This window comes from Mastomys coucha, unplaced genomic scaffold (genome assembly GCF_008632895.1).
Source record: "Mastomys coucha isolate ucsf_1 unplaced genomic scaffold, UCSF_Mcou_1 pScaffold17, whole genome shotgun sequence".
Lineage (NCBI taxonomy): Eukaryota > Metazoa > Chordata > Mammalia > Rodentia > Muridae > Mastomys > Mastomys coucha.
This window is the reverse complement of record NW_022196899.1, coordinates 1,482,830-1,505,520: the sequence shown is the minus strand read 5'-3', so window position 1 is coordinate 1,505,520 and position 22,691 is coordinate 1,482,830. Positions and strand designations below refer to the sequence as shown.

At 36.5% G+C, this 22,691-nt stretch overlaps 2 long non-coding RNA genes across 2 annotated transcripts in view; one reads left to right on the top strand and one right to left on the bottom strand.

Moving 5' to 3' along the window:
- Positions 1-3,227, top strand: part of LOC116094915 — a 25,396-nt gene extending 22,169 nt beyond the window's left edge. Inside the window, exons 4-5 of the long non-coding RNA XR_004120353.1 lie at positions 333-495; positions 2,486-3,227. This is a non-coding gene — a long non-coding RNA (uncharacterized LOC116094915). The remainder of the gene's footprint in view (positions 1-332; positions 496-2,485) is intronic.
- Positions 3,228-8,864: 5,637 nt separating this feature from the next.
- Positions 8,865-18,789, bottom strand: LOC116094912. Its single transcript, XR_004120352.1, has 3 exons — positions 18,546-18,789; positions 18,295-18,422; positions 8,865-8,973 (listed from the first exon to the last, which is right to left on the bottom strand). It is a non-coding gene; the product is annotated as an uncharacterized LOC116094912 (long non-coding RNA).
- Positions 18,790-22,691: the final 3,902 nt, after the last annotated feature.

The window sequence follows — 22,691 nt, the reverse complement described above, 5'->3', positions numbered from 1 at the left end:
CATATTCTTGCATCAAGAACTGGGGTGCATCTTTTACATACATTATTTTAATTTCTTCTTAGAATAACAACTCTGGGTACACACATTCTTAATTGTTTATTTATATATTTATTTATTTGAGATAGACTTTCTCTGTGTAGACCTAGCCATGTCAGAATTCACTCTGTAAATCAGGCTGGCCTCAAACCTGGAGATCTGGCTGACTCTGCCTCCCAAGTCCTAGAATTAAGGTGTGCACCCAGCCATATTATGAATCCCAAACTAATTATTACTAATTGTCTTGTTCTCTGTATCACTCAGAAGGTTGTCCTTTTTGTTGTTGGCTTGTCTAGATGATTTCCCTGTCTCTACTGGACAAAAAAACAAAAACAAACAAACAAACAAACAAAAATCAACATCCATCCCTGGATTTAACTTGCTGGTACTTCCAATTGGTTGGCTCACTGAGCACTGGGAAAACTGGTATTCGTTTCATGGCCAAGACCTTGAAGCAGTGTGAGTATCTTGTCGTTGCTCGGCACAATTTTGCTTAAGGTGTTCATTCCATTTCATGTTGTTATCATAATTCCTCTCATTTCTGTCTGCCTTTATGGTCATTCATTTACCAAGAATTTTAACATAACATTTTTGTTAAGGATAATAACAAAATAATTCCAATGATTTCAATTACTCTTAAAGATGAATCTGAAGGGAAACCAGAGAGTTCTGAGGACAGTTTAAGTCAGTACTGAAAAATGTAGGAAAAAACATCACTTGTGATTAGAATATAAGACTCAAATGCTGCTGGGTGGTGGTAGAACACACCACTTTTAATCCCAGCACTCTGGAGGCAGAGGGAGATAGTTTTCTGTGAGTTTAAGGTCAGCCTGTTCTACAGGGAGAGTTCTACACACAATGAAATCCTGTCTCAAAAAACAAAACAAAACAAAACAAGAGTCAAATGCTCCTGAATACAAAACATACTCTTTTGTTGTTATCTCTATTCATATAGGAGTTGATCTTAATACAATTTGAGTATATAACAATTATCTGTATAATCTCAATCACTAGGGAATGTCATTAGAGCTATCAATAAAAGAACACTGGAATTTCAGCAAGAGGCAATGATTCAATGTTTGGCTGTACTATATATTAGTTGGTTTTCTTAATGAGTTTATGAATTTAGAGTCTCTATTCCTTTCTGCATAAAAATGAATTATAAAGTCAATTTATTAACAAAGTTAAACAAAACCAAAGATAGGTGAAACTGCATATATTAAGGAACATAAATAACAAATTTGGTTTATCAGAAAATATATTACACATTTATTGGTTGGTTGGCCAAATTCATTATAAATCTACTAAAAAGACCTGGGCAGTATTTAGCAAGATTGATGAGGAAGGAGCTGTTATCACAAGTAAGCCAGTAAAAAAAAGGCCAAGAGAAGCAAGGTGCTATGATATTGTGAAAAAAGATTCCGACAGAACATGAAGTTGCAAACTTATGTGCCAGGATCACAACAAACTCAATAACAGGACTAGGGAGTGGAGTACATAGGCCAAGACTTAAAGATCATCCTTAGAGACAATGGTCACAGAGAAGTACAGAAATTCAATTTAAGAGATGATCTAATGGAATACCTGAAATATATTTATTGAATAAAAATATTCTACCTCTCAGAATGTCCAAATCATTATATGCAAATGACAGTAGGTTATGAACTAAGGGTTGGATATTAAAGAGATAAATGAAAAAGAAGAGAGTAACTAGGAAAACACTTAATTTATTAAACTTTGAAAATAATAGACTGAATAACAGGAAGTTAGGAAATAATTGGAATAGAACATTCTTTTTTTTTTTATTCCTTCCAATTCCTCAATTAAAGTTTATATAATGACTAAAATTTGCAAATAGCCATTTCACCAAGGAAGTGACAGGCGATGAGCACATGGAGCCACATTATCATTATCAGGTGAAAGAGAAATGGGAGTTCAAAGCACAAAGAGATATCATTTCATATACAGTCAGGTGACTGTGATAAAAAGGACAGACAACAGTAAATGTTAGCCAGAACTTAGGAAAACTGGAACTTGAAGCTTTGCCTGTGGAGTGAAAAGTGGCTCCTTTTCTAAACAGTTCTTGTAAAACAAAGGACATTTTAGCATGCAGTTAGAACAAGGAGTAGGACATTGTTAACAAAGCAGGATAATGTGTTTTACCAGAAAAATAGTAAAATAATTTGTGAACTTCTAAATGTGCATTCTGTAGTATATTAATTGTAACTATTAATTGTTATTGAGCCTAGTGAACTGTGATCTAAATTTGAAGGTTTAAAGTAGCTGAAAATAGAATGTTGTTTATTATGCTTATTTTTTATCTAAGAGAATATTATCTCTAAACACCTATATATAGAAATATATATGTCTTAGTCTTCTATTGCTGTGATAAGATGCTGTGACCAATTCTTATATAAAAAAATTAATTGTGGCTTGCTTATAATTTCAGTGGTTAGTCCATTATCATCATGGTGGGATACATGGCTGCAAGCATACTGCTGGAGAAGTAGCTGAGATTTCTATATTCTGAATCACAGGAAGTGAGAGACAGAGAGGCTCTGGGTTTGGCAACCTCAAAGCCCATTCACGGTGAAACACTTTCAACAATGGACCATACCTCTTAATCCTTCTAATCTTTTTGAATAGTACACTCTCTGGTGACTAGCATTCAAATATGTGAGTCTATTGGGGAGGGGAGAATTCTTAATCAAATGACCACGATATGTATGTGCATTTACTTCAACTGTAGAGAAAGGTTTTGCATTGCTGTTTGGAATTCTAGCTCTACTTCACATGTCTTTTGTGTATCTTCCAAATGAGAGGATCCATGTTGCTGCATGACACGGAGAAACTAAACTTTTTGGGTTGGCTACATAAGGAGAGATGCTTTTAAATGAAAGAAGTGAACACCTTGTTCATCATGTGGCTTTGTGTCTTTTATAAAAATGAGTGCTTAAAAAATTCATTCAGTTCATGTGTTTTCTGCATGTATATTTGTGAAATGACTATTTAACTCTCACTAGCCAACTTCAAAAGTTTCCCCAAACTGTAGTGTCACCCACAATCATCAACAGCGCAGTGAGGAGTAGGTAACATCTTGTCCTCATTGCTTAGATGTCAGTTGAGAATGTGAGGAGGTGAAATGGCAGCTTATGTTTGTGTCACTTATTAAAGTGTGAACATTGTATGCATATATACGTGTTCATGTGAACGTGTGCAAGTACACCTTGCGTGTGTATAGATGAGGAGGATACAGGTTGGAATCAGGTGTCATCCTCTCCAAACTCACACATTTAACCAACTGAATCATCTCCCTAGCTACGGATAAGCATGTTTTATACTTATGTACGAATTAAGTATATGTTTAAAAGAAAATTAAGATATTAATTTTCTTATTATTTAAGAAAATGCAGCCGGGCGTGGTGGCGCATGCCTTTAATCCCAGCACTTGGGAGGCAGAGGCAGGTGGATTTCTGAGTTCGAGGCCAGCCTGGTCTACAGAGTGAGCTCCAGGACACCCAAGGCTATACAGAGAAACCCTGTCTCAAAAAAACAAAAACAAACAAACAAACAAACAAAAAAAACAAAAAAAAACCAAAAACAAAAAAAAAACAAAAACAAAACAAGAAAATGCAAGACAATATAAAGAATGGTAAAGAAAGCTTTGGACAGGTCTATGAAGAATCAGTAACTACCTTAACTTGAATGCAGTTGCCTGCATGTATCATGTTCCAGTTGGCTTAAGGAAAAGGTGTGTTGTTACAAGTTGAAAGAAGGTTGTAAAGACTTTCTATGTGGCTGTTAGTAATAACCAGACATATTGAGCAGTATTTATCATGCATTACTTACTGGCCCAAATGTGTTACATACAACCAAATTAATTACTCCTTAGTTTTACACAGACACAGTTGACTCAGAATGCTATGTGGCTACCCTTACTGCAGAAGTCCTTGATTATCTGTCAACTCATGGAAAGGAAAAAAGTCTTGCTCCCTCTCTTCGGCAGCCAAACAGCTCATGGGAGAACTATTTTGTGTTTCCAGAGTATTTTTTTGCGTGATGTGTTTATGAAGCATAGAAAATACTTCTAATGTCTTAATGTTCGGTGGGTTCACTTTCTTCAAACCAGTGGAAGAACATTCTCAACAAATAGAAATGATTAATTTCCGTTTTGTAACAAAATTGGTTAAATTAAGTAACTGATGAATATATTTGAATAATCTTTAAGTATGAAAATTTAGAAAATGTTCATCAAAAGCAATACACAATGGAATCTTTGATGATATTCTGTTAAAGGGACCATGTTTACAAAAATTGAATTTTCATTATCTGGTGCATTTAAAAAAAAACAACAATTTGTGCATTCTGTTTTAGATACTGCGTACCAGTTTAACAAATATTAAAAATTAAAATTCTTTCACATAAAAATAATGTTGTTTTATAAAATGAGGGAGAGGAAGGGTAAATTTTATTTTTACCATTAGTGAATAAGGCCTTCCTCATACAAACTGATTTTAATGTCAAGTTTAGACAAGAAATTTATAAATATTTCCCTAGGGACACCAGGCAAATGATTAGCTGGCAGGACAGTTACAAGAAAACGTGGGCTGAAAAGTAGTAATTTAGAAGAGAAACAGGTTTATAGCCAACCAAAGAGCTGCATAGATATTTTCTGTCCCTCTGATTCACCAAAGGTAACCTTCACATTTTTCTCTGAGACATTTGATGTTGACAGATTTTTTTTTTGATAAAAATTATTTTGACTTCCTTGTACCTGCTTTACGCTCTTGTGTGGATTTACATATTGCAAATGGACTGAAGAGGGTTTATGTTCAGGTTTCCTAACTAGGGAAGATGTCTTATCTGCAGATGTAAATGGACAAATCAGTAACTTACTTAAGTTCTATGTAGATATCAATGTGCTTGCATATACATAAAAGAATGTGAAGAATATATAAATTTAACAATATGATTCTCACATTAATTTCTGAACAATAGCTTACAATGAAGATCCCATATGGTCATATTAAGTGAATTAGCAATATTTTAACCCAGAAGTTCTGATCCTCATTAAAAATGGACCTTTTTCCCCTGTCTTACAGGATATTTGCTGCTTTTCAATATCAATCTTGTACATTTAGTGTGGGTGTGCATGGATTTTTGTTGGAAATAAAGTTCATGTCTGCTTGGCTCTGTTTGACATTGGTAATGTGGACCACAGGAATAATGATTTGGCCAATACACACTAACAAATGTGTTCTTAATTGTCTATGCCTGAAACTCTCAAACTTTTCTATATTTTCTGGTTTTTTGCCTCATGAACAGTGAAAATGAAAATAGTATGAGACATACATTACAGAGTAGTCAGTTGCTAATATCCTGGACCCAGAGTTCCTAGTCACACATGCTATAGTAGATAGTTAGATTATATGTAGACATGCATAAACATACAAAGATGGAGAACCCAGGAATGAAGGAGTTTCTGTAAGCTAACAAAAATGACAAGCTAGGAGCTAAGTGGATGGTAGCATTCTGATGGCAAATTAATTATCCAAAATAGTTCTAGTGCAATTGAAGAAGGGAAAGAAAAAGTAGAAACCCTCAATAATTATTTAACATGATAGGCAGTGGTGAGTGTATATAGTTTTTAGATATTATCAAAATATTAGGTTATCATTTGAAACATTTTACATTGATTTTTTTTTTTTACTTAATGTCTAATGTTTATGTGTTTGTAATTCTACATGGAAAATGAATTAAATGTAGATGTTTTATGTTATGATTATAAAAGATTTCAATTTAAGCTATGTGAGTTTGTTTGTGTGTGGGTATGTGCACATACGTTGAAGTGTCAAGGGAGGCCAGAGAGGGTGTCACATGGCTTAGAGCTAGGGTTAGAGATATTTGTTGGCAGCCCAACAATGGATGTTAGGAATAAAACTCAGGTTATCTGCAAGAGTAATATGTGTTCTTCTTTTTTTTTTTTTATTAGATGTTTATTTACAATATCTCCTTTCCCAGGTTCCCTTCCAAAAACAAAAAAAATAAAAAAACAAAAACAAAAACAAACCCCTGTTCCCTCCCCCCTCCCCCTGTTCACCACTCCACCCCCTCCTGCTTACTTGCCCTGCCATTCCCCTACACTGGGGCATAGAACCTTCACAGGGCCAAGGGCCTCTCCTCCCACTGATGACCAACTAGGTCATCCTCTGCTATACATATGCTGCTGGTGCCATTAGTCCCACCATGTGTACTAGAGAAAGGACCCAAGGAGCTGAAGGGTTTACAGCCCCTTAGGTTGAACAACAATATGAACTAACTAGTAATACGTGTTCTTAATCACTGGGTCTTCTCCCAGCCCTTGTCTTATGTTAATATATTCACAGCAACAAAGCTTGATGAATATTTTGAAACTCATATGAGAACCTACACATTCATTTGCTTGGTCTCCTGATAGAAAATACAGTCAGATATTTCAGGTTTAGTACCATCAAGTAAAGGAAAAATCTCTTTGAATCCAAGAAGAGATAAAATAACTTGGTAAAAATATTTGTTGAGTAATTTCCAGAAACAATTATGAATACTGTAAAAGAGTTATTTACCAGAATATATTCTCATTCTGATTCTTCATCCTTTATAAAACAAAACCACAGAAACATTCACTTTTCAGAAAGATCCGATATCATAACTTTCTGTGCACACAAAATGTAGAGTTCAAGTATTATTGAAATATATTTCTTTTAATATTCCGAGCTCTTTATTTGTAGACTGTGAAATTCTTGAAGGCCAGAATTATAGGCAACTCCAAAGCTGGGACTCCAGCTCAATGGTAAGGGCCTACATGACACTAGAATCAAACCTTATTACTGATATTGTGACATTTGTTCTCAAGAATGAACCTGATAAATTCTGCCTCAGTTTTCAATGGAAGCACAGCTTTTATTGATATGTATCCTTTGCTTAATTTCACGACCCAATTCTGTAATAGAAAGCTATATTCTGACTTATCAGGTGTTTTTATTTTAGTCTATTGCTTTTGTAAAATAGATTTTATTTTAGAGCAGGTATTGTGATCATAATAGAATTAAAATGAAGGAAGAGAGATCATTTGTCAATCTTCCAATCTCCATCCACTTATAGGTCCTTTCTCATTCAGCAGGCTCTAGGTGAACTGTATTGGCAAATCCTTGCTATCAGAAGTCCAGGGTTTCTGTTAGGATTAATTCTTGGTGCACATCCTATGGGTTTGAATTGATGTGATGACCAACATAGTGTTATTCCCTACAGTGCGCTGCTCTAAAAGTCCTGTGTACAGCTTGTTCAGCTCTCACACTGACCTACAGATATGAATGATCTCTTCCCATGTTTCTGCCTTTTCCAGATTGACGTGAAGTGCGAACAATCCAGAAATAGCTTTTGCTGAGAGTTCTCTCACTTCTTGGTGTGGATTCAAGTTTTCTCCCTGACTTGCCTCAGCTTTGGCATCATCACTTTTTAGTGTTCAATGATGTGCTGCTGTTTGGGACTCTGTTAATTTATTTATGTACTTAGCTTTGGAAGGATATTATGAATTTTTCAAAAAAAGTTAGCATCATGAATAAAAGTACTATTTATGATAATGTGTGGCTGTAGGTTTTCGATTCCATTGGATAAATGCCAGGTGCATGTTTGTTGGATCATATAATAAACGTAGTTATCTTTCTGAGAAACCTACAAGGGGATTATCTTAATTCCCCACCAGTAAAGAATGGCAGTTCTAGGTTCTACATTTAATAAATATCAATATTCTCAAATTTCAGCTTCATTTGGTATTTCTTTATAGCTATCATTCTCTGATCACATGACATGTGGAATTTTATCTGTTGATTTTTCATGTGTATATGTCTTTTTGTTGTTGTTGTTGTTGTTGTTGTTGTTTGTTTTTTTTTTGTTTTGGTTTGGTTTTTGTTTTTCGAGACAGGGTTTCTCTGTATAACCCTGGCTGTCCTGGTACTCACTTTGTAGACCAGGCTGGTCTCGAACTCAGAAATCTGCCTGCCTCTGCCTCCCAATTGCTGGAATTAAAGGCATGTGCCACTACTACCTGGTCATGTGTATATTTCTTTGGTGGCATATCCATTCTGATCTCTGATTTAATTTATGATTGTGTCATCTACTTCCTTCTGAGTTTTATGCTTTTTAAAAAACATTTCTGCTTGTGGCATACCATCTTATTCTCTCTCTCTCTCTCTCTCTCTCTCTCTCTCTCTCTCTCTCTCCCCTCTCTCTGCCTCTGTCTCTCTGTGTATGTATGTATATGTGTGTATGTGTGTGTGTGTGTAGTGATGATAGAATTCAGGACTTACAAATTAAACACTATGGTACTTGTCTGTGATCCCTGCCCCATAGTTAATTTTTTTTTCAGTTTAATTCATTTATTTACTTTACATGCTCTCTCTCCCTCTCCTTCATCCTCAACTTCTACTACTACCTCCCTTGCCATCCTCTTCTCCAATTCTTCCCTCTCTTTCTTCTCAAGCACTTGGCATGTCTAGTTGTATAAGACTAGGCCCATCTTCTCCTATTGAACCTATACAAGGAAGTCTAGTTAAGGGAAAGGGGTGCCAAGGCAGGCAACAACATCAGAGACAGCCCCTGCTCTAGTTGTTAGGGGGTCCCATATTAAGATCATGCTGTGCATCTGTTACATTTGTGTAGGGGGGGCCTAGGCCCATCCAATGAACGCATGCTCTTTGGTTGGTGGTTCAGTCTCCGAGGTTAGTTGATTCTGTAGGTTTCCTTATAGTGTCCTTGACCCCTCCGGCTCCTCCAGTCCTTCCTTTTGTTCTCCCACAGAAATCCCCAAGCTCCATTTAATATTTGGCTCTGGGTCTCTGCTTGTGTTTCCATCAGCTCCTGGGTGAAGCCTCTCAGTCAACGGTTATGCTAGTCTCCTGCCTGCAAGGATAAACAAAAATGATATAAGAATATCATCAATAGTGTCAGGGTTAGACTTTCTCTCAGGACATAGGTCTCAAGTAGGGCCAGTCATTTGTTAGCAATTCCCTCAATTTGTCCTCCATCTTTATTCCTACACATCTTTTAGGCAGGAAAAATTGTGGGTCTAAGATTATGTGGGTGGGCTGGTGTCTGGATTCCTCCATTGGAAGTCGTTCCTTGTTATAGGATGTGACTGTTTCAGGTTAATTATCGCCTAATGCTAGAGGTCTTAGCTAGAATCACTTCATTGGTTCCTAGAGTTTCTATTGTCCTAGGTTTCTAGTTTACCCAAGTGGTTTGCTCCCCCAAACAATCCCAGCTCTCTCTCTCTCTCTCTCTCTCTCTCTCTCTCTCTCCCCCCATCCATCCTCTCTCAATTCTCTCTCCATCCTCTCCATACTCGATCCCTCCTGTTTTCATCCCCCACCACTTTTTCTTTTTCTTTTTCTTTTTTTTTTTCATATGTCACTAACCTGGTGCCCCCACCACTTTTTCTACCCAGTTCTTTTATTTCCTCTTCTCAGTGGGATATTTCATCATGTCTTTGTTGTTAATAGCTCAGTAGTATTTCTTTTTGTAAATGTTGTAATAAATGTAACTTTTATTCCATGAAAGTAATTGTCTTCTCCAAGGCTTACTGCCTCCACCTGCTAACTTAGGCCTAATTCTTGAAGCTTTTAGCATTCTAGCATCCCATACAATCTGCTCTAGGCCTAGAATGTTTTCAGCCTCTGAGACTTACTGCTGAACAAGCTCACCCTTTCTAGTTCTTTCTGAGCTCTCACTGGCTGGTAAACTCAACTGTTCTGACTTAAACTTCTCTCCAAGCTGACTGATTCAATCTCATTTCTTAACTCTTGGCCTCTTCTGAATTGCTCTGCTTGGCCTCAAACTAACTCTAGCAGTCTGTTCTAATGGTCTGGCTCCTCATTCTCTGGCTCATTCTGTCTTTATCTGTGTCTAGCTTCTTCTGTCTTCAACCTGTCTCAGTAAAACTCTCCCAGTAAAACTGCTTTCTTCTCTCTTCTCCTTGCACCTCTCCCTTTCCCTCCTCCTTCTTCTCTCTCTCCCCTTCCCTCTCCTACTCCCTTCCTCTCTGTCTGAATCAACTTGGTAGGATTTTGCAAGAAATTTTCTTGTAAGTCCTTCCCTTACTACATTTCACTAATATTGGTAAATTATGTTTTCATTTGGATCATAACATTTTTAACAATATTTCATGTGGAATTAATTCTGTAATCTGTGTATTTAATTTAGGATAATTTTATGTTTTAGAATTCTCTTTCTTATTTGACTTTAACTTAATTCCATCACAATCTAAATATATAATTTCAGTACTTTGTATTCTACTAAATATTTGTGTATTGTGGCAAAGAATATGTTGTATTCTTTTTAATGTTCCCAATGTGAGCTTGAAATGACTATGGACTCTGCTATTGTTATGTGAAAGAGTCTTGATGCTCATAAAGTCCAGTTGATTGATGTGTCAAGTTTCTGAATCTTAAATTTAGGCATTTTTAAGAGGGTGATGTTAAAATCTCCAGCCACAATAATGAGCTCATTTATTTCTCCTTAAAGTTCTATTATATTGTTTTTTCATACATTTTAATTCTTCATTATTCAGTGAATACAATGTAAGTTTTTAAGGTTTACATAAAGAACTAAACTCTTTATCATTAAATATAAAGCTTTTCTTAATTCCTGATATCTTCCCTTTTCTTCTTCTCTATTTCAACTTATTGAAATTAATACAGCATTTTCTACGTTGTACTGATGAGTGTTATCACTATATAGTTTCCTCTATTTTCTTTTGATATGCATGTTTCTTTTGACATGAAACATATATATATGTATGCATATATATATATATATATATATATATATACATATGTAATATTTAAAGTGAATTTCTTGTAAGCAACATACAGTTGGGTCTGTAAGTGCCCCGAAGACCTCTATCCTATCAATGTGTTCATTCTGGCTATGGGTTTTCAAGATGGTTGTCATTTTGGGGCTAGTACTTATCATGTTTGCTACTCTTTTAGTGTTTTTAATGCTTCTTAACATTCTCAGTTATTTTATTTTAGGGATTCTTGTTTTTGTTTTTACTCTCATAATTATAATTCAGTAATTTGAATGCTTATGGCTTTTAATTACATATTTTATGTAGCCAAATATGATCTCTCTATCATTTTTAGTTTTTTCCTTTGTTTTTTTTTTTCCCTAGCTATAATGCATATTTGGACCTAATAAAAATCCACTTATATTTTACTTTATATTGTGTCAGAAGTAGTACAGACATCTTATAGTAACAAATGATCTTAAAACTTTCCTAATCTCCAATTTATCATTGCTATCAATTATTTAACTCATCTGTATGTATGAGTTAAATAATCTGTATGTATGAGTTAAATCTGTATGTATGAGTATGCACATTTATGCAGACATGTCAGTTACAATTTTATCTTTTATAATTTGGTCAAAGTGTTTTCTAATACATCAATTAATGATATGAAGTGCTTTATTTTCTTTCACATATTTCTCATCTACTATTTTTCTTTAATAATTTTTACCTATCTTAATTCCTTTTGCAAAGCATTTATACTGGCTAATTTTATGTTTTGTTAGTCTAAGAAAGCCTTTAGCTCTACTTAAAAAATTAATTTGTTTGTGTGCATGCACACATGCAGTATGTGTGTTGGATTATGTGCAGCTCTATGTCTGTAAAGATGGCAGACAAGAAAATTGGTTGTCATAATCTGTCACTCATTGCTGTAATAATACATAAGTCCAAAAGCAACAGAGGGAAGAGAGTGCTTATTTATTTCATCATTTATATCCATCAATGTTCTAAAAGAGACAAGTTTTAGATTCTTCTGCTGACATTACTTCAAGCCAGAGTCAGTCTGATCTGGAAAATCTCTCAATTGAGACTCACTTCAGGTGACTCTAGACTGTGTCAAGGGTAATCTGGACTTGTTTCTTAGTTTTTAGTTTTTAGTTATCCTGTGTCTATAAACTATGAATGTTGCATACACTCTTCTCTCTTTTCCATTCCACTCAGGATGGAGAGACTGGGCAAGAAATGCCTTGCTCTTTTATCATTTCCTATCTTAGAACAGACAATCAAATAAGGTCTTTTCTTAACAAAGGAACATTTTAGTATTTTTTAATAATGGTTGGTTAGCCCTCCCCTTGTAAGAATTAGGAGAATTTTTATTGGATATTCTCTGTAAGAACCTAGTTAAGCACAGGTGGTAAAAACTAAATGAAGTGTGGGAGTGTGGAAATTGCCCTCAGATTGTATATCAAGAATCATAGCTATTCTATTACAGTTCTTGATCCCCCACCCTTACACCTCCTAAGAGATTTTTTTCTTCTGTGACAATGTGATATTATTTTTCTCATGAAAAGATTTTATGCTTTCCTCAGCTTTTAGGGCATAGCGGTGTCTATCAAGACTACATGCAAGAACGGAAACTCAAGGAACATCTCTACCATAATTTTGTCTTCATGTTTATTTCTCTTGACAGAATATTTTATGACAAGATGACAAGTTAAATTAATACCACTGTTGGATCAAATACACAAGTTGAGAGTTGGAGTGAGAATACCCCACAGTAGGTGTAGATTAAAACTGGTTTTAGAGAAAGTAGAAGCTGTTGCTTCTTCTCTTTGTGTCCATACACCATGGGTGAGAACTAATGTTTTTCAAACATCCAAGTGTTGAATCAAGATTGCAGTGCATGCCTATGTCTTTAAATGGCTGTATGCTTCATATCAACGAAGCCTTTGTATATGTATCACAAGCAGGCTTAGTTTGTATGGCAAACCTAGAAATTTAACAGTGTTCAGTGAAAGTATAAAGGCACATTTCTACAGAATTACATAAAACGCCCTGCATTTAATGTTTTCAGATATCCAATTAAAATAATCAACATGGAAGTTCTTTCTATGTACCCTGGGCACTCTGACTTCTCAAAGCCAGTCTTTAAGGAAGACATAGGATATTAAGAGGAGTGACATGCGTATGTTGTTTAGTATGCTTTATTCATTAGCACTATGGCAAGTGACAGCAAGAGACTGAGCAGCACATCTCGGTTTTACCCATGTATCGACAGTGGGCAGAGATTTCTCATTTCATACATCATTTACAGCTTCCTACAGTAATTTTACACAGTTCATATCCTCAGACCAAGACATGGCAATTATCTGTACATATACACATACAGGCATATTGAATATGAAAACCATGCAGGACCATAGAGACCTCCCAAGGTTATATACTTCAAACAATTGAAGTTGGTAAAACTCAGAAAATTATCCAATTAAAAAGCCTTTCCATTAGCATCCTTTGCCCCACTGTGTGTTCATAAAACATGTTATTTCATGAGACTGTTCTGTAGAGTTTTATGTAGTAGCCAGATAAGAGTTTTTAGTCTTCCCAACTGCTTTGGACTCTAAAACTTTCATTAAGAAAACAGAAACCCGGGCTGGCGAGATGGCTCAGCGGGTAAGAGCACTGACTGCTCTTCAGAAGGTCATGAGTTCAAATCCCAGCAACCACATGGTGGCTCACAACCACCCGTAATGAGGTCTGATGCCTTCTTCTGGTGCTGTCTGAAGACATCTACAGTGTACTTACATACAGAAAAAAAAAACAAAAAACAAAAAACCACAATGTTAAAAAAAAAAAAGAAAACAGAAACCCATCTCAAGAATTCTGTTGTTGCTTACTTATTTGCTTCCAAACATATAAAAATAAAGTATGTACTTCAAGGAATAACATAAACATGTACAGCCATGTTAGTTTTTATACAAATAAATATTAAAGTTTGGTCTATATTTGTCTGAAATTTTGGAAATTAATAAAAATTATTATATCACATATTTACTATAATATAGAACATTTAGAGCATATGCAGATTGTAACATCCTTCATAACAGACATAAATAAATTCTAGACTTTCATTTGTTATTAGTTATCTAGGATTATTTTTTTCTTGTTGTAACATTTAATATTTATTATATCTCAGGTTTCATTAATTGTGCTTAGATGTAAGTAGGAATTGCCTAACACTCATAAATGCATAAAAACTATGTGTTAAATTTCATACTCAGTTTTGCTGGTAAATTTTCAAGGCAGGAGAGATATATATTTATTATCTTAAATTCAGGAAAATGTATTTCTTCCACTGCCTACTTTCTTGTTCTTTAATTGGTCCCTGTTACTTTTCAATATATTTAACTATAAGGTGAAGTAATTAAAAAAAAAAGATGAAGTAATTTAATATATGTGTTGTGTGGATGTAATGTGAATGAATTCTTTCATTTATGTATGAAGGCAGATGTAAGTAAATAAAGTGCTGGAAAATTGTATAGAATTCAGAGAGTAATGCTCATGTATTGGTTCTTGTCTTTCCATTTTGTACAGGACAGGATCTGCATGTCACTGTGCTAGTCGGCCTAGCTGGTCCTTGGCTTCTGGAAATTCTCTTTTCTTTGCTTCCCAGATACTTGCCCACTGATCCTGGCATTTTTGTGGATGCTGGGGATTCAGACATTGTTCAGACAATGCTTTTACCCATTGAGCCATCTTCTAGCTCTGATTCCATCTTTTATTAATGTAAACATAGCTAAAAATATATAAAATAATTTGCATAGGAAAAGCATAGTTTAATACCTATTGTATAGAAGATGCTTTTGCCAATGGCAAAATAGAAATTATAGAAGTGGTTCTGTTTTTTTTTTAATTATCTTTAATCTACAGTCCAGTTATTATCCCTTTCCTGGTCCACCCTCCTACAGTTCCTCATTCCATTCCTTTTCCCCTGTCTCTAAGAGGATGTCCCCAACCTCATCCTCCTCACCATCCCACTCTCCTCATCCTCCCATCCTCCCCATCATTCCAGGCCTCCCCACTCCCTGGGACCTCAAGTCTCTCAAGGGTTAGGTGCATTTTCTGTCATTGACTACACACCAGGCACTCCTCTACTGTATATGTGTCAGGGGCCTCACACCAGCTCTTCTATGCTACCTGGTTCAGTGTCTGGGAGATCTCAGGGGTCCAGGATAGTTGAAACTGCTGATCTTCCTATGGGGTTGCCCTCTTCCTCAACTTCTTCTAGCCTTTCCTTAATTCAACCACAGGGGTCCCGGACTTTTATTCCATTGGTTGGGTGTAAGTATCTGTATCTATCTCAGTCAGCTGCTTGTTGGGTCAAAATGGTTCTTTTTTATTCCATTTTGTGTATAGTCATGTTTTAAAAATAGGTCAGCAATTTCATTGAATGTTCTCATTCACATATCTACTTTACATATTTAATTAGCTTTTGAAAATTGTTGAGTAAATCCCTTAGAATGTAGCAAAAACACAGATCTTTGAATCAGCTTAAGAATAAAAATTGGCCAGGCGGTGGTGGCACACGCCTTTAATCCCAGCACTTGGGAGACAGAGGCAGGTCGATTTCTGAGTTCGAGGCCAGCCTGGTCTACAGAGTGAGCTCCAGGACAGCCAGGGCTATACAGAGAACCCTGTCTTGAAAAACCAAAACCAAAAAAAAAAAAAAAAAAAAAAAAGAATAAAAATTGATGTATTGGTACAGAGACAGGTAGGAAGACCAGTGGAAAAGAATTAAAGACCCAGAAATGAATCCACACACCTATGATCACTTGATATTTGACAAAGGAGCTAAAACCATCCAGTGGAAAAAGACAGCATTTTCAACAAATGGTGCTGGTTCAATGACAGGTCAGCATGTATAAGAATGCAAGTTGACTCATTCTTATCTCCTTGTACAAAGCTCAAGTCCAAGTGGATTAAGGACCTCCACATAGAACCAGATACAGTGAAACTAATAGAGGATAGAGTAGGGAAGAACCCTGAACACATGGGCACAGGGGAAAAGTTCCTGAACAGAACACCAATAGCTTATGCTCTAAGATCAAGAATCAACACATAGGACCTCATAAAATTGCAAAGTTTGTGTAAGGCAAAGGAAACTGTCAATAGGACAAAATGGCAACCAACAAATTGGGAAAAGATCTTTACCACTCCTACATCCAATAAAGGGCTAATATCCAATATATACAAAGAACTCAAGAAGTTAGACTCCAGAGAATCAAATAACCCTATTAACAATGTGTTACAGAGCTAAACAAAGAATTTTCAACTGAGAAATATACAATGGCTGAGAAGCACCTAAAGAAATATTCAATATCTTTTTAGTCATCAGGGAAATGCAAATCAAAACAAACAGGATATTCCACCTCATACCAGTCAGAATAGCTAAGATCAAAAACTTAGAAGACAGAAGGTCCTAGTGAGGATGTGGAGAAAGAAAAACACTCCTCCATTGTTGTTGGGATTACAAACTGTCACAACCACTCTGGAAATTGAGTCTGGCTGTTCATTAGGAAATTGAACATAGTATTACCTGAGGACCCAGCTATACCACTCCTGGGCATATGCCCAAAAGATTTTCCAACATATAATAAGAACACATGCTCCACTATGTTCACAGCGGCCTTTTTTTTTTTTTAAAGCCAAAAGCTGGAAAGAACCCAGATGTTTCTCAACAGAAGAACAGATACAAAAAATGTGGTACATTTATACAATGGAGTACTACTCAGCTATTAAAAGCAAGGAATCCATGAAATTCTTAGGCAAATGGATGGAACTAGAAAATATCATCCTGAGTGACGTAACCCAGTCACAAAAGAACACACATGGCATGCACTCACTGATAAGTGGATATTAGCCTAAAAGCTCAGAATACCCAAGATACAATTCATAGACCACATGAAGCTCAAGAAGGAGGAAGACCAAAGTGTGGGTGCTTTGGTCCTTATTAGAAAGGGGAACAAAATATTCATAGGAGCAAATACAGAGACAAAGTATAGAGCAGAGGCTGAAGGAAAGGCCATCCCTAGAGTCCTCCACTTGGGGATCCATCCCAGCAAACCTAGACACTACTGCGGATGCCAAGTTCATGATGATATGAGCCTGATATAGCTGTCTCCTGAGAGGATCTGTCAGAGCCTGACAAATACAGAGGTGGACAGTTGCAGACAACCATTGGACTGACCAGGGGGACCCCAATGGAGGAGTTAGAGAAAGGACTGAAGGGGCTGAAGGGGTTTGCAACCCCATAGGAAGAACAACAATCTCAACCAACCAGACCCTCCAGTGCTCCCAGGGACTAAACCACCAACCAAGGAGTACACATTAGCTGTCTTAAGCAATGCCTTTATTGTATAAAGCGGACAGATGACCACATGTAAATCACCTGCAAATCTGTAAACGGAAGTAACAAAATTGAATATCACTGCAATTTTCATTCTGGAAATTATAGCATTGGCTTTATCATTTGCAAGCTTATGAAATTTCACTCACAAACTGAAATTATCTTTCTGAACACAGAGTTTGAGTCCACTTCTGAAACTAAACTGGAACAATGGCTGAATTCTTCTTAAGCACAAATACAGGCTTAAAATAGCTGCTATGGATTGAATCTCCCCACTTATTAACAGTTTGTCACCTGGAACCCCAATGGGCTACTTTAAATATTCTTAGTGGCCTATAGAATGGTGAAATCTGACAATTTTTAAAAAATAGTTTCAAATGCAATTATCTGTGTCTACCCTATATGGAAAAAAGCGGTACTTTTGATAAATCAGAACAGGAGTTCAATAGACAAGACAGCTAATCTAAGTTCAAATGTTAGCTCTTCCTTTTACAAACTTTGCAAATGTTTATTTTCTTTTCGTTATAAATACAAAATGGTAATAGCAGTTCACTTACATGTTGAATAGATTAAATAAAAGAACACTGTACAATGTGTTCATCATAATGCTTCAAGATAGAATTGCTTCAAAACTATTAGCTAATATATATTTAATTATTGCAATATCACGTCATTCATTGTATTGGGCAAGTGAAGCATATATCAGGTGAGTCAGAAATGGTGCTTTATTTATTTTTTCTTCTAGATTTCCTTTGAGATTGATGAGTAGGCAAGCAAATTGAAAGTGTTAATATTCATGTTTTATTTTATAAATATTGTTTTTAATAGTTGAGTTAGTTTATTTGGAGCTTTAATATTCTCAGAATGAAATAAAGCAATCCTTTTACATGTATGGGACATAACTGCTAGCTGAAAATGTGAGTTTTGATTATGTAGTTTCTGTTCTCTTGAAGGTAGACTTTCAGGTTAGTAATAAATGGACTGTACATAAATTATGCATTCAGCAAAATTGAAAGACAAAAGCACCAAGTACCTTTTTGCTGGTTAGAGGAAACAGTTTCACTGTCTGACATTGAAGACAAGACAGTTGATGTAATTTCATGGAATCACAAGCAGCCACATTCTCATTCCCCTCTGTATTTCAGATTCTTTTGTTCTCCTCTAGAGGAAAATCACACAGAATGAGAAATAACCACAGAGCATAAACCTTATCTGAAAATTTTTTAACTCCGTCTTGCATTTTTCTCCATGATACATTCTTTCTTATGTGAAATGAGAATATACCTGAAAGGCTCCAAACTGCAAAACTCACTGTTGCGTGACACGTATGCACTTATGCTGCTGTAACAAAATACCCCAGGCTGGGCAGTAGCGTGGAAGGAAAAGATGGTTATTTTTCATAGTTCTGGAAGTACAGGATCAATGTGTTGAGACTTCCATTATCTGCTGAAGGTCCAGCATCTGCTTTCAAGACATAGCCTTTGTGTGTGTGTGTGTGTGTGTGTGTGTGTAGAGTGAACTTTATTGATGGTATTCAAAAGAGTAGGGAGGGCTCCCTAAGCCCCTCCTGTTATTATGGGTGTCTGGGATGGAAATTGTGAGGGAGATGCTCAGTGTTGGGGTAGGGACTCCTTAGCAACTGAAGGCCTTTCTCTTGCTCTCAGTGTCCTTGCTGGGGTGGGTGGTCCAGGGCTTCTTATTCCTTGGAAGCCATGTAGGCCATGAGGCCCACCACCTGTTGCTGTAGCCGTATTCATTGTCATACCAGGAAATGAGCTTTACAAAGTTGTCATTGAGAGCAATGCCAGCCCCAGCATCAAAGGTAGAAGAGTGGGAGTTGCTGTTGAAGTCGTAGGAGACAACCTGGTCCTCGGTGTAGCCTAGGGTGCCCTTCAGTGGGCTCTCAGATGCCTGCTTTACTACCTTCTTGATGTCATCATACTTAGCAGGTTTTTTCAGATGGCATGTCAGATCCACATGGATACAATGGGTATAGGAACATGGAAGGCCATGCCGGTGAGCTTCCCATTCAGCTCTGGGATGGCCTTGCCCACAGCCTTGGCAGCACCAGTGGATGCAGGGATGATGTTCTGGGCAGCCAGCCCCACGGCCACCATGCCACAGCTTTCCAGAGGGGCCATCCACAGTCTTCTGAGTGGCAGTGATGGCATGGACCGTGGTCATGAGTCCTTCTATGATGTCAAAATTGTCACGAATGACTTTGGCCAGAGGAGCTAAGCAGTTGGTAGTGCAGGATGCATTGCTGACAATCTTGAGTGAGTTGTCATATATTTCGTGGTTCACACACATCATAAACATGGGGGCATTGGCAGAAGGGGTGGAGATGATGACCCTTTCGGCCCCACCCTTCAAGTGGGCCCTGGCCTTCTCCATGGTGGTGAAGACACCAGTAGATTCCACAACATACTCAGCACCAGCATCATCCATTTGATGTTAGTGGGATCTCGCTCCTGGAAGATGGTGATGGGATTCCTGTTGATGACAAGCTTCCCATTCTCAGCCTTGACTGTGGGGTTGAATTTGCCATGGGTGGAATCATACTGGAACATGTAAACCATGTAGTTGAGGTCAATGAAGGGGTCGTTGATGGCCAACAATCTCCCCTTTGCCAGATCCAGAGCAGAAGGCAGCCCTGGTAACCAGGCACCCAATAAGGCGTGACGAAGCTGGCACTGCACAAAAAGACGCGGCTGTCTCTGGAACAGGGTGAAGCAGAGAGCCAAGACATAGGCTTTTACGCTGCACGTTATCCTCAGGGGCAGGACAGAACTCAACATATTCATATAGCAAAAAACTGAAGTGGAAAGAGACAGACTTCTTTGAACTGACTTTATAATGAAGCATGATCTCAGGCAGGAAGATTCTCTTTGTACTTAATGACCATTTGAAGGACCCATAGCATTATTCCCAGGGCCAACAGATCACAACATTTGAATTTAGAGTAGGACACAGTGAAACCAAGAAAGTAAGATACTGACGAACACTAATGAAAGTAAACATCTTTGAAAACTGTCAAGCTCAGTATCTAGATACCATGAAATCCTTCAACTAGTGTACTGTATGAATGTGTGGATATCTTTAAAAGGAGATGGATAGATAATAATCTCTGTATTTTAAAGTTCCAGTAAAATCGAGATACCTAATATGTTAAGGAGAGAAATACTATTGTGTTAGTTTATTTTTACTTGACTGAGGGAGCGTCATGATTAAAATGTGTGGCTCTGTTGGAGTAAGTGTGTCACTGTGAGTACGGGTTATAAGACTAGTCCTAGCTGCCTGGAAATCAGTATTCTGGTAGCAACCTTCAGATGAAGATGTAGAACCCTAAGCTCCTCCTGTACTGTACCTGCCTGGATGCTGCCATGTTCCTGCCTTGATGATGCTGGACTGAACCTCTGAACCTGTAAGCCAGCCCCAATTAAATGTTGTCCTTTATAAGAGTTGCATTGGTCATGGTGTCTGTTCACAGCAGTAAAACCCCAACTAAGACAACTATTTAAAAGCTGTCCTCTCAATTGAAATTGTTTATCCCCCTTCCCTCTCCTCTTCCCTTTCCCCTACTTTTAATCCCTCTCCTCTTTAATTCCTCATTCAATAAATCCAAGATGGCAGGAATATAACATTTTCTAAAGTTGGACAATGATCATTTTCACTGACATCTGTACACTAGTACAGAAAATAAATGATTCCACCCAAGTGTAATTTGGTGAAACAAATAAGCTTAATTGTAATCAAAGAAAGCATCAGACATACTGATCCATCTCCACAGTTCTTCAACCAATGTTGTAAATAGAAAACTTCTCTTATGTACTAATTAAATTTTCTAATCTGTTTATTTCTGAACTACTTGTTTTATATGCAATAATGTTAATTATTGATGTCTCCATTTTCATTAGTTCCTTTATTAATATCTGTCATGCATTGTGATCAAACTATGACTGTTATTTGATAAACTCAATTTTGTTTTTTTGGTACCCAAGTAAGGAAAAACAAAAATTCTCTGAAGTTTACATTGACAGTTATTTTTATGAATAATGTTAATGTTTTAATTGTTAATTTCCTGAACTTCTAAGTATAGTATAGGTCTATTTGAATGTGAGAAAAGATAATTGATAGCCACTATATTGTCTCCAAATTTAATTGTGCTTTGAATATCATTTTTAAGTTGACATTAGAAGGATATTTACTAATTACTTTTTTTCTCCCTAAGTGTGAATGAAAATAATAACATGCTAAAATTGTGTACAAATTATAATTTTGTTCCAGTTTCAAGAAGATTGTATTATCTTATAGGAAGATATTACTGATAGCAGTTATGAAAATATGGATTCGTTTTGACATTTAAGGCATTAAGTTTTCCTTTTAATTATTTCTTGGATCTTTTCACAATAATGTCAAAGGGTAGCATAAAATCTTTTAACAAGAATAATTTATAGTTTCAGAAATATGAATATTTGCTTCAAATATAATCAAATATGATAATACAAACTCACTCAATTTTTATATTATATATATACATGTGTGTATATATATACATAATACACACACATATATATACGTGCATATGTATATATATAATTTATTTTTCTTTCATATAATATGTCCTTAAGGCAGTTTCCCCTCTTTCTACTTCTAGTTCTTCTCCATACCTCTCCTCTCCCTCAGATCCAGTTACCTCTCAAGGTTATCAACCAAATACTGCATGATAAGTTATAATTAAATGAGACATGAAGACTCATAAAAAGGCTGGAATTTCCAGTGATAGGAAAATTTCCCAAAAGCAGGCAAAGAGTCAGAAACAGCCCCTGGCCCCATTGCTTGGAGTCCCACACAAGACCAACCTATAAAACTATAATTTACTCAAAGAGCCTAGGTCAGTTCCATGCAGGCTCTCTGGTTGGTAGTTCAGTCTCAGTGAGCCCCTATGAGCCCAGGTTAGTTGATTCTATGGGTTGTATTCTTGTGGTTATTTTCTGGCTCCTATAGTCCTCCCTTCTTCTCTTCAGCAGGGTTCTCTGGCTGTAAGTCTCTGTATTCACTTCTAACAGTTGCCAGCTAAAGCTTCTCTAATGATAATTGGGAGAGGCACCTATCTAATGGTTTAAGAGAATATTATTAGGACTCATTTTATTGACTTTTCTTTATTCTTTATTTCTTTTCTTTCCTTTTTATTTTTATTTTCTTTGCTCTTTTCTAGGCATCTCTAGCTGAATGGATAAGGTATTGGCTTCCTAAAAATAATTTCAAATTCTTTGACTTTGTTATTAATTCAAATGAGAATGCAAAATATGGATGAACATTAGAAATTAAACTGTGGGATTATAGCATGTAGTTCCTACTACCCTGCCTTAAATTCCATGTGGACCACACTGCCAGCCCTGCCCAGATTCCCTCGGATCCAGATGAAAG